General features: G+C 35.4%; 1 non-coding gene across 1 annotated transcript; it reads left to right on the top strand.

The window, feature by feature from the left end:
• The first annotated feature begins 13,645 nt into the window (after positions 1–13,645).
• On the top strand, positions 13,646–13,751 carry LOC112662913 (U6 spliceosomal RNA). Its single transcript, XR_003138944.1, has one exon. It is a non-coding gene; the product is annotated as a U6 spliceosomal RNA (small nuclear RNA).
• Positions 13,752–14,734: the final 983 nt, after the last annotated feature.

Here is a 14,734-nt window from a genome sequence, read left to right as displayed (position 1 = left end):
ATTTTAGGCTTGTTGTAGTTCTGTGAAAAAGGGAGGGATTGCATTGAATCTGTAGATTTCTTTGGGTAGTACAGACATTTTAATGATATTTGTTCTTCCAAGCCATGAGCATGGTATGTCTTTCCATTTCTTTGTGTTATCTTTAACTTCTTTCTTTTTTTTTTTTAATAAAGATTATTTATTTATTTATTCATGAGAAACAGAGAGACAGAGAGGTAGAGACACAGGCAGAGGGAGAAGCAGGCTCCATGCAGGGAGCCCAACGTGGGACTCGACCCTGGGTCTCCAGAATCATGGCCCAGGCTGAAGGTGGCGCTAAGCCACTGTGCCACCCACGTTGCCCATCTTTAACTTCTTTCATAAGTGTTCTATAGTTGTCAGAATACGAATCTTTTACCTCTTTGGTTAGGTTTATTCCTAGATATGGTTCTCAGTGCAACTGTAAATGGGATTGATTCCTTGATTTCTCTTTCTGTTGCTCATTTTTGGTGTATATAAATGCAACAGATTTCTGTACATTGATTTTGTATCCTGCAACTTTACTGAATTTGCATATCAGTTCTAGCAATTTTTTTGGTGGAGTCTTTTGGGTTTTCTAGATAGAATATCATGTTGTCCGTGAATAGTGAAAATTTGACTTCTTCCTTGCCTATTTGAATGCCTTTTATTTCCTTTGTTGCCTGATTGCTGAGGCTAGGACTTCCAGTGCTATGTTGAGTAACAATGGTGAGAATGGACATTCCTGTCTTTTTCCTGACTATAGAGGAAAAGTCCTCCTTTTTTTCCATTGAGAATGATATTAGCTGTGGTCTTTCGTATATGGCCTTTATGATATTGAGGTATATTCCCTCTGTCCCTACTATGTTGAGAGTTTTTTTTTTTTTAATTTTTTTTTTTTATGATAGTCGCAGAGAGAGAGAGAGAGGCAGAGACACAGGCAGAGGGAGAAGCAGGCTCCATGCCAGGAGCCCGATGTGGGACTCGATCCCGGGTCTCCAGGATCGCGCCCTGGGCCAAAGACAGGCGCCAAACCGCTGCGCCACCCAGGGATCCCTGTTGAGAGTTTTTATTAAGAATGGATGCTGTATAATTTGTCAAGTGCTTTTTCTGCATCTATTAAGAGGTTCATATTTTCTTACCCTTTACTTAATGTGTACCATGTTGGTAGATTTTTGAATATTGAACCACTCTTTTAGTCTAGTAATGAATCCCACTTGATCATGCTGTTGTACTGTTGTACTGTGTACTGTTGGATTTAATTTGCCAGTATTTTTTGAGAAGTTTTGCATTCATGTTCATCAGGGATAGTGGTTTGAAATTCTCTTTTTTAGTGGGGTCTTTGTCTCTTTTGGAATCAAGGTAATGGTGGCCTCATAGAATGAGTTTGGATATTTTCTTGCCATTTCTATTTTTTGGAAAAATTTCAGAAGAATAGATTTTAACTCTTCTTTAAATGTTTGGTGGAGGGACGCCTGGGTGGCTCAGCAGTTGAGCATCTGCCTTCTGCTCAGGGTGTGATCCTGGGATTTGGGATTGAGTCCCGCATTGGGCTTCCCACAGGGAGCCTGCTTTTCCTTCTGCTGAAGTCTCTGCTTCTCTCTCTCTGTGTCTCTCATGAATAAATAAATAAATCTTTAAAAAAATATTTGATAGAATTCCCCTGGGAAGCCATCTGATCCTGGACTTTTGTTTGTTGAGAGATTTTTGATTACTGATTCAATTTCTTTGCTGGTTATGGGTCTGTTCGAATCTTCTATTCCTCTTCTTTCAGTTTTGGTAGTTTATATGTTTCTAGGAATTTATTTCCTTCTTCCAGATTGCTTGATTGGTTGGCATATAATTTTTCATAATATTCTTATAAATTTTTGTATTTCTCTCATGTTGGTTGTGTTCTCTCCTCTTTCATTCATGGTTTTATTTACTTAGGTCTTTTTTTCTTTTTGATAAGTCTGCTAGAGGTTTATCAATTTTATTAAGTCTTTCAAAGAACCAGCTCCTATTTTCATTGATCTGTTCTGTTTTGTTGTTGTTGTCATTGTTGTTTCTCTATCATTTATTTCTGCTCTAATCTTTATTATCTCCATTCTTCTGCTGACTTTAGGCTTTATTTGCTGTTCCTTTTCTAGCTCGAGGTAGGCCTGTATTGCTATATACTTCCCTCTTATGACTGCTTTTGGTGCATCTCAAAAGTTTTGGAGTGTTGTGTTTTTATTTTCATTTGTTTCCATGTGTTCTTTAACTTCTTCAATTTTCTGGTTCACCCGTTCACTCTTAGTACATTGTTCTTTAACCCCCATGTATTTGTGGTCTTTCTAGATTTTTCCTTATGGTTGACTTCAAGTTTCAGTGTTGTGGTCTGAAAATATGCATGGTATGATTTTAGTCTTTTTGTATTTGTTGAGGCCTGATTTGTGACCTAGTATGTGATCTATTCTGGAAAATGTTCCATGTGCCCTAAAAAAGAATGTATTCTACTGCTTTAGGATGAAATGTTCTGAATATATCTGTTAAGTCCATCCGGTCCAGTGTGTCATTCAAAGCCATTGATTGCTTGTTGATTTTCTGCTTAGATGATCTGTCCATTGTTGTAAGAGAGGTGGTTAAAGTCCCCTACTATTATTGTATTGTTATCAATGAGTTTTTTATGTTTTTTTTAATTAATTTATTTATATATTTGGGTGCTCCCTAGTTGGGGGCATAAATATTTATAATTGTTAGATCTTCTTGTTGGATAGATCCCTTTATTATGATATAGTGCCCTTCTTAGCTCTTGATACAGTCTTTGGTTTAAAATCTAGTTTGTCTGATATAAGTATGGCTACTTTTATCAGCTTTCTTTTGATGTCCATTAGCATGATAAATGGTTCTCTATCCCTCCATTTTCAGTCTGCAGGTCTTTAGGTCTAAAATGAGTCTCTTGTAGACAGCTCATAGATGGGTGGTTTTTAAAAAAAATTTAAAAATTAAAAAAAATTTTTTTTTTTAATCCATTCTGATACTCTATGTCTTTTGATTGGATCATTTATCCACTTATATTCAGAGTGATTATTGATAACATAATCAATGTTTATAAAACATTACATTCAACACCTGTAAAATACACATTCTATAACTGGTACACTCTACACATTCTATAGGGTACTAGGTGGGATTTTGATTGGGATTGCACTGAATCTGTACATAAGTTTGGAAGGAACTGACACCTTGACAGTATTTATTATTCCTATTCATAAACATGGAATATGTCTCCAATGTATTTAGTCCTTGTTTTTTTTTCATTAGAGCTTTATAGTTTCATTTAGATCTTGTATATATTTTGTTAGATTTATACCTAAGTACTCCATTTGTCCTAATGTAAATGGTATTGTTTTTAGTTTCAAATTCCACTTTTTTATTGCTGTTAAGTAAGAAAAGAATTGACTTTTGCATATTAACTTTGTATCCTGCAAGTTTATTATAGTCACTTATTAGTTCCCGGGAGATTTTGGTTGATTCTTTTGGATTTTCTTCATAAAACAATCATGTCATCTGTGAACAAAGACAGTTTTATTTCTTCCTTTTCTTAACGCATTAGCTGGAGCTTCAGTATCAAGTTGAATGGGGTAGTGAGGGAGACAGTTTTGTCTTGTACCCGGTCTTAGTGGGAAGACTCTATTCTGCTCCACTAGTCAATGTGTCTCTGTTTTTATGCCAATTCCATACTACTTTTATTAGTATGGCTTTGTAGTAAGGTTGGAAATCTGGAATTGTTATACCTTGGACTTTGTTGAGGCAAGTCCCCTCTATTCTCAATCTGCTTTATGAGTTTTTAATCATGAAAATATGTTAATATATTGACAAATGCTCTTTTTTGTACCTATGGAAATGATTATGGGATTTTTATCTTTCATTTTATATATGTGATACATTATACTTATTGATTTGTGTATCTTGGACCATCCTTGCATCCCAGGGATAAATCCCACTTGGTTGTGGTATATAATCCTTTTAATATGTTCTTGACTTTGATTTGGTACTATTTTGTTGAAAAATTTTACATCTATATTCATCAGGAATATTGGTATGCACTTTTTTTGTGGCATCTTTATCTGATTTTGGTATCAATATAATGCTAGAATGAGTTTGGAAGTATTCCCTCTTCCTTGATATTTTGGAAGAGTTCAAGGAGCATTGGTGTTATTTCTTCAAATGTTTTGTAGAATTCTCCAGTGAAATCATCTGGTCCTGGAATTTTCTGATTACAGATCTAACTTCTTTACTACTGGTCTGTTTGGGTTTTCAATTTCTTCTTGATTCAATCTTGGTCAGTTGTATGTTTGTAAAACTATATCAATTTCTTCTAGGTTATGTAATTTGTTCACATGTAATTGTTCATTATAGTCTAGTCTCTTACGATCCTTTGTATTTTTGTAGTACTGGTTGTAATTTCTAATGTTGACTCTCTTTCTTTTTTTCTTAGTCTAGCTAAAGGTTTGTCAATTTTATCTATCTTTTCAAAATACCAGCTCTTAGTTTCATTGATCCTTTTTATTGTTTTTCTAGTCTCTATTTCATTTATTTCTACTCTGGTCTTTAGTATTTCCTTCCTTCTGTTAACTTTGAACTTAATTTGTTCCTTTTATAGTTCCTTTGAGATGTAAAGTTATGTTGAGATCTTTCTAATTTCTTGATATAGGTGTTTATTGCTCTGAAATTTTAGAACTATTTTTACTGTGTCCCATATTTGATATGTTGTATTTCTAATTTCATTTATTTAGTTATAGTTTGTTTGTTTGATTTATTTATTTATTTATTTATTTATTTATATTTTAACCTTTTTTTTAGTAGGCTTCATACCCAATGTGGGGCTTGAACTCAACTATTCTGCGATCAAGAGTCACATGCTTGACCAACAGGGCGAGCCAGGTGCCCCTTACTTCCCTTTTGATTCCTTCTTTGATTCATTGGCTACTTAAAAGTGTGTTGTTTCATTTGTACTTATTTGTAGATCTCAGTTTTCTTAATTTCTTCTTTTATACCATTGTGGTCAGTAAAGAGTTGCTATGGTTTCAATCTTCTTAAATTTGTTAAGAAATGTTTTGTGTCCTATCTATTCTGGAAAATATTCCAGGTCCACTTGAGAAGAATGTGCAGTCTTCTGCTGTTGGATGTAATGTTATGTATAGGTCTGTTAGATCCATTTGTTTTAATGTGTGGATCAATTCTAACATTTCCTTGATGATTTTGTCTGCTTAATCCATCCATTGATGATAGTGGGGTATTGAAGTCCCTTACCATTATTGTAACATTGTATAGTTCTCTCTTAAGGCCTCTTAGTATTTGCTCAATATATTTTGGTGCTTGGGTATTGGGAATGTATATATTTGTGATTGTTATATCTTCTTGATATGTATTGACTCCTTTGTCATTATATAATGACTTCCTTTGTTTTTTGTTACCCATTTTGGCTGGAAGTCTATTTTGTCAAATATAAGTAAGATTTTGCCCACCTTCTTTTGGTTTACATTTTTTGGGAATATCATCTTTAATCCTTTCATTTTGGGTCTATGTGTGGTTTTAGAGTTAAAATGAGTCTCCATTTGACAGCATATAGTTGAATCTTTTTTTTCTTTTTTCTTTTTTAAATCCATGTAGCCATTTGGTTCCTTTTGATTGGTGAGTTCAATCCATTTACATTTAGGGGATTATTGATTGGCAAGGATTTACTATTGCCATTTTATCTTTGTGATCTGGTTATGTCTCCATTATTTTCTCCCCCTTGTTTCTCCCTTTCTTAAACTTGTGCCTTTCTATGTAATTTGTTCAGGCTCCCCTTTTTTTGTTTTGTGTTTTTGCTCTAGAATTTTGCTTTGTGGTTATCATGAAGTTTACTTAAAACTTACATATACAATAACCCTTTTTTGGCTGGTAGCAATTTATCTTTATTTGCCTTTTTCATCCTTTAACTCTTTCCCTTTTATTTTGATGCCGCAAATTATCTTTTTTATGCTGTGATTATTTATTTATTTATTTATTTATTTATTTATTTATAAGAGACACAGAGAGACAGGCAGAGACATAGGCAGAGGGAAAGGCTCCCTGCAGGGATCCTGATGTGGGACTTTATCCCAGGACTCCAGGATTACATCCTGAGCCAAAGGCAGACACTCAACCACTGAGCCACCCAGACATCCCTATGCTGTGATTTTATTACCAAGTTATAGTAGTGATATTTTTTATGCTCTTTTCTTTTTACCTTTGTGTTGTAATTGTTTTTTTTAAGATTTTATTTATTTATTATGAGAGACACAGATAGAGAGAGAGGCAGAGATATAGGCAGAGGGAGAAGCAGGTTCCATGCAGGGAGCCCACCCAATGTGGGACTTGATCCTGGGACTCCAGGATCATGCCCTGAGCCAGAGGCCAGATGCTTAACCGCTGAGCCACCCAGGTGTCCTGTGTTATAATTGTTTAATATGTTATTCTAAAAAGGGACTGGCTTTCTATCACTTAATCAGCATTTTATGTACCTTTTTTTCATTTTGGCTTGAAGAGCACCTTTTAACATTTCTTTAAAACAAGTCTAGTCATTGTGAGCCCCTTCACCTTTTGTCTGGGAAAATCTTTGTCTCCTTCAGATATGAAGGATAACTTACCAGATAGAGTATTCTTGGCTGGAAATTTTATTTTTCGGTACTTTGAATATATCATTCTACCCCCACTTGGCCTCTAGAGTTTCTGCTGAGAAATCTGCTGATTGCTCAATGGTTCCTTTGTAGGACTTCTTTGAAAATTCTGACTTTTTAAAAAATTCTTTATCATGGGCTTTTAACAATTTTAACTTAATGTGTCTTAGAGGTCTTTTTGTGTTGAGTAAGCTGTCCTATTAGCTTCGTGGGCTTGTATATCTAGTTCTATCCCTAGGTTTGGAAAGTTTTCAGCTATTATTTCTCTCAATATGCTCTCTGCTCCCTTTTCCCTCTTTTCTCCTTCTGATACCTATTAATCTTTTGTTGGCTTTTTCTAATAGAGTTTGAAAGAGTTCCTAGGGCTTCTTCATTTAAAAAAAAAATCTTTCTCCTCTTCCACCCAAAACATTTCTGTATTCCTATCTTTGAGCTCACTTATTCTCTTGTCCAATTGATCTACTCTATTTCCAATGCTTTCTAATGCATTCTTCATCTCATGTATTGAGTTCTTTAGCTCCAGAATTTGTTTTTAGAATTTAAATCTCTTTGATAAAGTACTCCTTCTGTACATTACTTTTATTCCTGAGATCATTGTACTGCCTTCTGAATTTTCTTGAATGTTATTGAATTTCTCGATAACAGCTATTTTAAATTCTTTATTACATCACAGTATTCTATGTCTTTGGGTTCAGTTGCTGAAAAACTGTCATTTTCTTTCTTTCTAAAAAAATATTTATTTATTTATTTATTTATTTATTTATTTATTTATTTATTTATTTATGAGAGAGGGGTGGGTAGGGAGAGGCAGAGACATAGGCAGAAGGAGAAGCAGGCTCCATGCTGGGAGCCCGATGTGGGTGGGACTCAATCCCAGAACCCTGGGATCATGCCCTGAGACAAAGGCAGACGCTAAACTGCTGAGCCACCTAGGCATCCCAAACTGTTTTCTTTTTGTGATACACTATTTCTGTGATTTTTCATGGTGTTTGATGAAGAGCGCCTCTGCTGCCACATTTGAAGTAGCAAACACAATTCATATTTAGGTAAGGCTTTGTTTACTTTGACCTTACAGTTCAATAGGTTGGCAATTAGAGCCTTCCTTTTGTTTTCCAGAAGGTGGCATGATAACACAAGTTTTCAGTTTCTTTTACCAGAGCTGACTTGTTGCTGAGGTTGGGAGCAGCAAAAACAAAACACAACCTCCCAAATCCTAAAAGGGTAGCAGAGGAGTCAAGGGAGTTAGGTGTGTTTTCGATGCTTGGGGCTTTGTGTATGCCTACAGCCCCATAGGGGGACCCTCCAGTAATGGGGATTTTCAGAAGTTCACAGGCAGTCCTCTTGCCATAATCCCAGGGCAGATAGCAGGAAATGTATTCCTTCAGTTCTCTTTGCCTTCTTCCTTTTCCCTACCCCTTCCCACCTCAGTCCTTGTAATTTCTCTTCAGAGCAACAAGTTTCTCCAGTAGCATGTATAGCCATTCACCACATTCATCCTCCACATCTACTGCCAGAAAGGTTTGCTGGTCTGGCTGCTTACTGCTCCCTTGGATCCTTGGCCTCCTCTGAGGTACACAGGTTGATGGATCTCCTCTGGCTGTCCCCTTTTTGTGAGTGAAGGCCCTTTTTGGGGGATTATAGATGTGTGATTAATTGTAAATTGAAGGGGGGAAAAAGACACACGCTGCTATGATTGTTGACATCATCTCTCCTGATTTGCTAAGATTTTGATTTTTATATGTATGTTCATAATATTGTTCTGTAGGTTTTTTTTTCTTTCTATAATGTCTATATCTTTGGTGTGGTATTTGGGTAATGCTAAGTTCATAGTGTAAGTTAGGAAGTATTCCTTCTACTTCTATCCTCTGAAAGATTGTAAAGAATTGGTATAATTTCTTCCATAATGTTTCTTAGAATTCAGTCAGCTGGGCCTATTGCTTTCTGTTTTGGAAGGTTATTGATTGACTCAATTTCTTTAATTCATATAAGTCTATTTAACTGTCTACCTATCTATTTAAAGATTTTACTCATTTATTCATGAGAGACAGAGAGGCAGAGACCTAGGGAGGGGGAGAAGCAGGCTCCTCCCAGGGACCCCAATGTGGGACTTGATCCCTGGACTGGAATCACGCCCTGAGCCGAAGGCCGACAGACGCTCAGTTGCCGAGCCACCCAGGTATCCCTATCGATTTCTTGTAGGAGTTTGGAATATTGTGTCTTTCATGAAATTGGTCCATACATAAAGTCTATCAAAGTTGTTGATAATATTTCTAATGTTCTTGGGATCCATAGTGATATCTCCTCTTTCATTTCTGATATTAGTAATTTGTGTTCTCTCTTTTTTTTTTTTCTTAGCCAGGCTAGAAGCTTACCAATTTCATTGATCTTTTCAAAGTGCCAAATTTTGGCTTCATTGATTTTCTCTATTGATTTCCTGTTTTTCATTTCATTGATTTGTGCTCTAATTCTTATTTCTTCTGCTTACTTTGGATTTAATTTGCTCTTTTCTAGTTTTCTTTTTTTTTTTTTTAATTTTTTTATTTATGATAGAGAGAGAGAGAGAGAGAGGCAGAGACACAGGCAGAGGGAGAAGCAGGCTCCATGCACCGGGAGCCCGATGTGGGATTCGATCCCGTATCTCCAGGATCGCGCCCTGGGCCAAAGGCAGGCGCCAAACCACTGCGCCACCCAGGGATCCCCTTTTCTAGTTTTCTAAAGTAGAAACTTAGATTATTGGTTTTTAGATATTTCTTTTCTAATATACATTCAATGCTATAAATTTCCTTCTAAGCACTTTTGTTGCATCCCACAAATTTGATAAGCTGTTTTTCATTTAGCTCAAAATATTTTAAAATTTCTCTTGGGATTTCTTCTTAACCCATGTGTTATTAAAAGTGTTTAATCTCCATGTATTTTAGGATTTTTCGTTTACCTGTTATTTATTTCTAGTTTAGATACATTGTGGTTCAAGAATGGACTTGTATGATTTCTATTTTTAAAATTTGTTAAGGTGTGTTTTAGGGCCCAGCATGTTGCCTATCTGGGTGAATGTTCCATGTGACCTTGAAAAGAATTTGTATCCTACTCCTGTTGGATAAAGCAGTACATGTATGTCCACTATATTCAGCTGATTTGTTGTTTAGTTATATATTTGTTAGTTTAGTTGTTTAGTTATTATATCCTTGCTGATTTTCAGCCTGCTGGATCTGTCCATTTTATAGTTGGATTCATTTGTTTCTTTTTGCATCACATAATTTGATGCTCTGTTAGACTGTTATATTTTCTTGGAGGATTGACCCAAATCGACCCCTTTGTCATTATGTAATGTCCTTTATCCCTGATAACTTTTCATGCTTTGAAATCTGTTCCTTTTGAAAATTAGATAGCTGCTCATGTTTTCTTTTTTTTTTTTAATTTTATTCTTATTTATTCAGAGACAGAGACAGAGACAGAGAGAGAGAGAGAGAGGCAGAGACAGGCAGAGGGAGAAGCAGGCATCATACAGAGAGCCCGACGTGGGACTCGATCCAGGGTCTCCAGGATCACGCCCTGGGCTGCAGGCAGCGCTAAACCGCTGCGCCACAGAGGCTGCCCCTCATGTTTTCTCTTAAGATGGTATATTTTTCTCTATCCATTTGCTCTTAATCTATATGTGTCTTTATATTTAAGGTGGGTTTCTTGAACAGTTTTTTGATCCATCTCTTTTAATTGGTATATTTAGACCAATGATATTCAGAGTGACTATTGATATAGTTGTATTAATATATATCAATTTTTTTACTGTTTCCTATTTGTTGCACTTGTTCTTTTTTCCTATTTCTGTCTTCCATTCTTTCTCTGGTTTTGTGTTTTAATTGAGCATTTTCTCTGAGTCCATTTTTTCTCCTTCCTTACATATTGGTTATACTTCTTTTAAAAACTTTTTTTTAAAACGTGGGTGCCCCAGAATTTGCAATACATATTTGCAGCTAATCCAAGTCAACTTTCAAATAACACTTCACAGGTAGTACAAGGACCTTATAATAACAAAATAATCCTCCCTCCAGTCCCTTTTATCATTGCTGTCATTCATTGCACTTATGTATGTTTATATATGGCATACATAACCAAGCACATTGTTGGAATTCTGAACAAACTGTTATCTGTTAGATCAGTTAGAAGTTTTGTTTTTACTTACTCCTTCTTCATTGCTCTTCCTTACTTAACGTAGGTCTGAGTTTCTGACTTGTATAATTTTCCTTCTCTCTAAAGAGAAAATTTTAACACTTCTTGCAAGGCAGGTCTACTGGCAACAAATTCCATTAATTTGTGTTTGTCTGAAAAAGTAGTTCTCCCTCACTTTTGAAGGATAGTTTTGCAGAGTAGAATTCTAGGTTGGTGACTTTTTCAACACAAAATAGTTCATTTTCTTCTTGTTAACATGGTTTCTGAGCAGTTGAATGTGATCTTTACCTTTGTTCTTCTGTAGGTGAGATGTTTTCCCCCTCGCTTCTTTTAGGATTTTATCTTTGATTTTCTGTAACTTGAAAATGATATACCTAAGGTATAGTTTTTCTGGCCTTTATCTTTTTTGGTATTCTGAATTTCCTGAATCTGTGATTTGCTATCTGGCACTAACTTGGGAGAAAATCTTAGTTATTATTGTTTTAAATTTCTCTTCCTGCTTTTGGTATTCTAATACCTTTTGCAGTTGTCCCACAGCCATAGGATATTGTTATTTTTAAGTCTTTGTTCTCTTTGCTTTTGAGCATTCTATTGATATACCCTCTGGCTCAGGGATTTTTTTTTAATTCAATTAGCCAACATATAGTACATCATTAGTTTCAGATGTAGTGTTCAATAAATTATCAGTTTCCTCAGCTGTGTCCAGTCTAATAAGCTGATCAAAGACATTCATTTCTGTTAGTGTTTAATTCTAGAATTTTTCTTTCCTAGGATTTTTCTCTTTTACTGCCTACATTTTCTTGCATGCTTCATGCATCCATTAGAGCCCTTACCATATTAATTATAGTTTAAAATTCCTAGTCTGATAATTCTAATACCCCTGCGATGTCTGGTTCTGATGGATGCTCTGTCTCTTCAAATTGTGTATTTTTTGCCTTTTAGTATGGCTTGTAATTTTTTGATAGCTGGACATGATGTACTGGACAAAAGAAACAGCTATAAATAGGCCTTTAGTAATGTGTAGAGGGACAAGTGTTCTATAGTCATATGATCAGGTATCAGTGAGCCTGTATACAAGACTGTCAAACACTTAACAAGTGTTTCTCAGTGCCTTCCTCCTTGCCTAGGTGGGACAGGATGGCTAGAGAAGGTTAGAGTTGGGTTTTTTTTTTTTAAATTTAAATTCAAATTGCCAACATATAACAGCCAGTGCACGTCTCATCATGTGCCCTCCTAGGTTCTGGTTAACTAGTTTCTTTGGAGGGCAGGCTTTCTTAAAAATGAATACTCTGATACATTTCAAAATTGTTCCATCCACCCTTCTCCCAACACATACACCCCAAATGTTGGAAACACAATGGGTTCTCCTCTTATATTTACTGTGGGAACCTATTCCTGAAGGTAAATCTTACAATGTTTACGGAACCCCACTATGACTGGGTTCCTTAGAGCTTAATTCTCAGATTTGTCCATGCTGAGCCTCTGGCAATTTGCCGATCACAATTCAGGTCTTCCTACTGTGTGTTGGTTGTACCTGTGTTGGTTTCTGCTCCTGCATTTTTGCTTTCAATCCTAAGGTCTTCAAATAAATGTGGAACCAGAAATAAACTCTACAGTGCACTTGGAATACTCACCAAGAAAGATTAAATGCTGAGTTTTTATATATTCCTAAGGATTGAATCATACACAGATGTTCCCTGCCTATAAAAGAATTATAACAGGTAAAAAAAAATTCTCCAAATATTTAAAAATCAATTATAATCACTAAAACACTGATAAAGCTTAATTAGGATAAAAATTAATACTTATAAAACTAGTACGAAGGTTAAAAGACAAAAGTAGGTAAAAAGGGATACACAAAAAGATATAAAATTTGACATCAGAAAACAATATGGTGGGAAGAGAGTAAAAATATATAGCTTAAGAATGTGTTCAAGGGTGCCTGGGAGGCTCAGTAAGTTAAGTGTCTGCCTTTGGCTTGGGTCATGATCTCAGGGTCCTGGGATAGAGCCTCATGTTGGGCTCCCTGTTCAGCGGGAGTCTGCTGCTCCCCTCTGTACCTCCTCCTGCTTGTGCTGTCTCTCACAAATCTTTCTTAGAAAATTACTTAAAAAAATGCATTCAAACTTGTTATATGTAAACCTCATAGTAACCACAAAAGCCTAGTAGTTAAAAGAGAAAGGAATCTCAGTATACCACATACACACAGAATCATCAAATCACAAATGAACAAAAAAGAAAGGAATAAAGTAATTACAAAACAGAAAACAATTCAAAAAATGACCATAAGGCGATTATATATATAATTATATATATAAATATAAAAACAATTACTTTTAATGTAAATGGACTAATTTCCTCAATCAAGACACAGTGACTAAATGGATTAAAAGAACAAGACCTACAAGAAACTCACTTCGGATATAAGAACACAGACTGAAAGTGAAGGGATGGAAAAAGCTATTCCATGCAAATGGTAACCAAAGGAAAGCCAGGGTAGCTACATTTACTATATTAGACAAAATAGGCTTTAAGACAAAGACTAGTAAGAAACAAAGAACATTACATAACAATAAATGGGCCAATCCAATAGCAGGATAGAACATTTGTAAATATTTGTAAATATGCACCCAATATAGGTACACTTAAATATATAAATCAAATATTAACATTTAAAGGGAGTGATTTACAAATAGCACATTAGGGGACTTTAGTATTCCACTTTCATTAAGGGATAGATTATCTAAACAAAATAAAGAAACATTGGCCTTAAGTGACACTTTAGACTTGATGGACTTAATAGAGATAGATATACAGTGCTTGCTTTGGGAGCACATACACTAAAATTGGAAATATACAGAGAAGATTAGCATTGTCTCTGTGCAGGATGACGTGCAAATTCGTGAAGCATTCCATATTTTTGAACACCATTAAATTCAGTCATCTTTGATATTTTGCCAACTTTCAATAATAAAATATCCATAGCTTTTGAGCAAAAGAAGCCAGACACAGAAGAGTATAGTGCCTAATTCCATTTAGATGAGGTTCTGTAATAGGGAAACTAAACTATGGTGATAGAAATTAGATGGGTGATTGCTTGCAGGAGAGAAGGGGGGAAATTGGCATAAAGTAACTTTCTAGGCTAATGGTAATTGATTCAGGTAGTAGTGACACAATGTATTTGTTTAAAACTCTCCAAACTATGCCCTTAAAATGTGTGCATTTTATTATATGTAAAAATATCTCAAACAAAATAAAACGAAAGTAGAGATATACTGAACATTTTATCCAAACCAAGAGAATATACATCCTTCTTAAGTGCTCATGGAACATTCTCCAGGATGGATCATATGTCAGGCTAGACAACAGGTCTTAATAAATTTAAGAAGACTGAAGTCATATTGAGCATCTTTTTCAACTACAATAGTATGAAACTAAAAATCAATTACAAAAAGATAACTGGGAAAATCATAAATATGTGGAGATTAGACAACATGCTACTGAACAACCACAGGGTCAAAGAAGAACTCGAGAAAACAAAAATACTTTGAGATGGATGGAAATGGAAATACAACAGAACAAATCTATGCATTACAGCAAAACCAGCTGTAAGATGGAAGTTCATCGGGATAATCAACTATGTTAAGAAACAAGAAGGGGGCGCCTAGATGGCTCATTGGTTGAGTGTCTGCCTTTAGCTCAGTTGTGATCCTGGGGTCCTGGGATCAAGTCCCGCACCAGGCTCCCCGCGGGGAACCAGCGTTTTTCCCTCTGCCTCTGTCTTTCTTATGAATAAATAAAATCTTTTTAAATAAAGAAGAACCTCAAATATGCAGCCCAACATTACACCTCCAATAGAAAAAAATGAAGCCCCAAGTTAGAAAGAAGGAAATAACAAAGATCAG

This window comes from Canis lupus, chromosome 34 (genome assembly GCF_003254725.2).
Source record: "Canis lupus dingo isolate Sandy chromosome 34, ASM325472v2, whole genome shotgun sequence".
In the NCBI taxonomy this organism is placed as follows: Eukaryota; Metazoa; Chordata; class Mammalia; order Carnivora; family Canidae; genus Canis; species Canis lupus.
The sequence above is the reverse complement of the archived record's forward strand: the minus strand, read 5'-3'. Positions and strand labels throughout refer to the sequence as shown.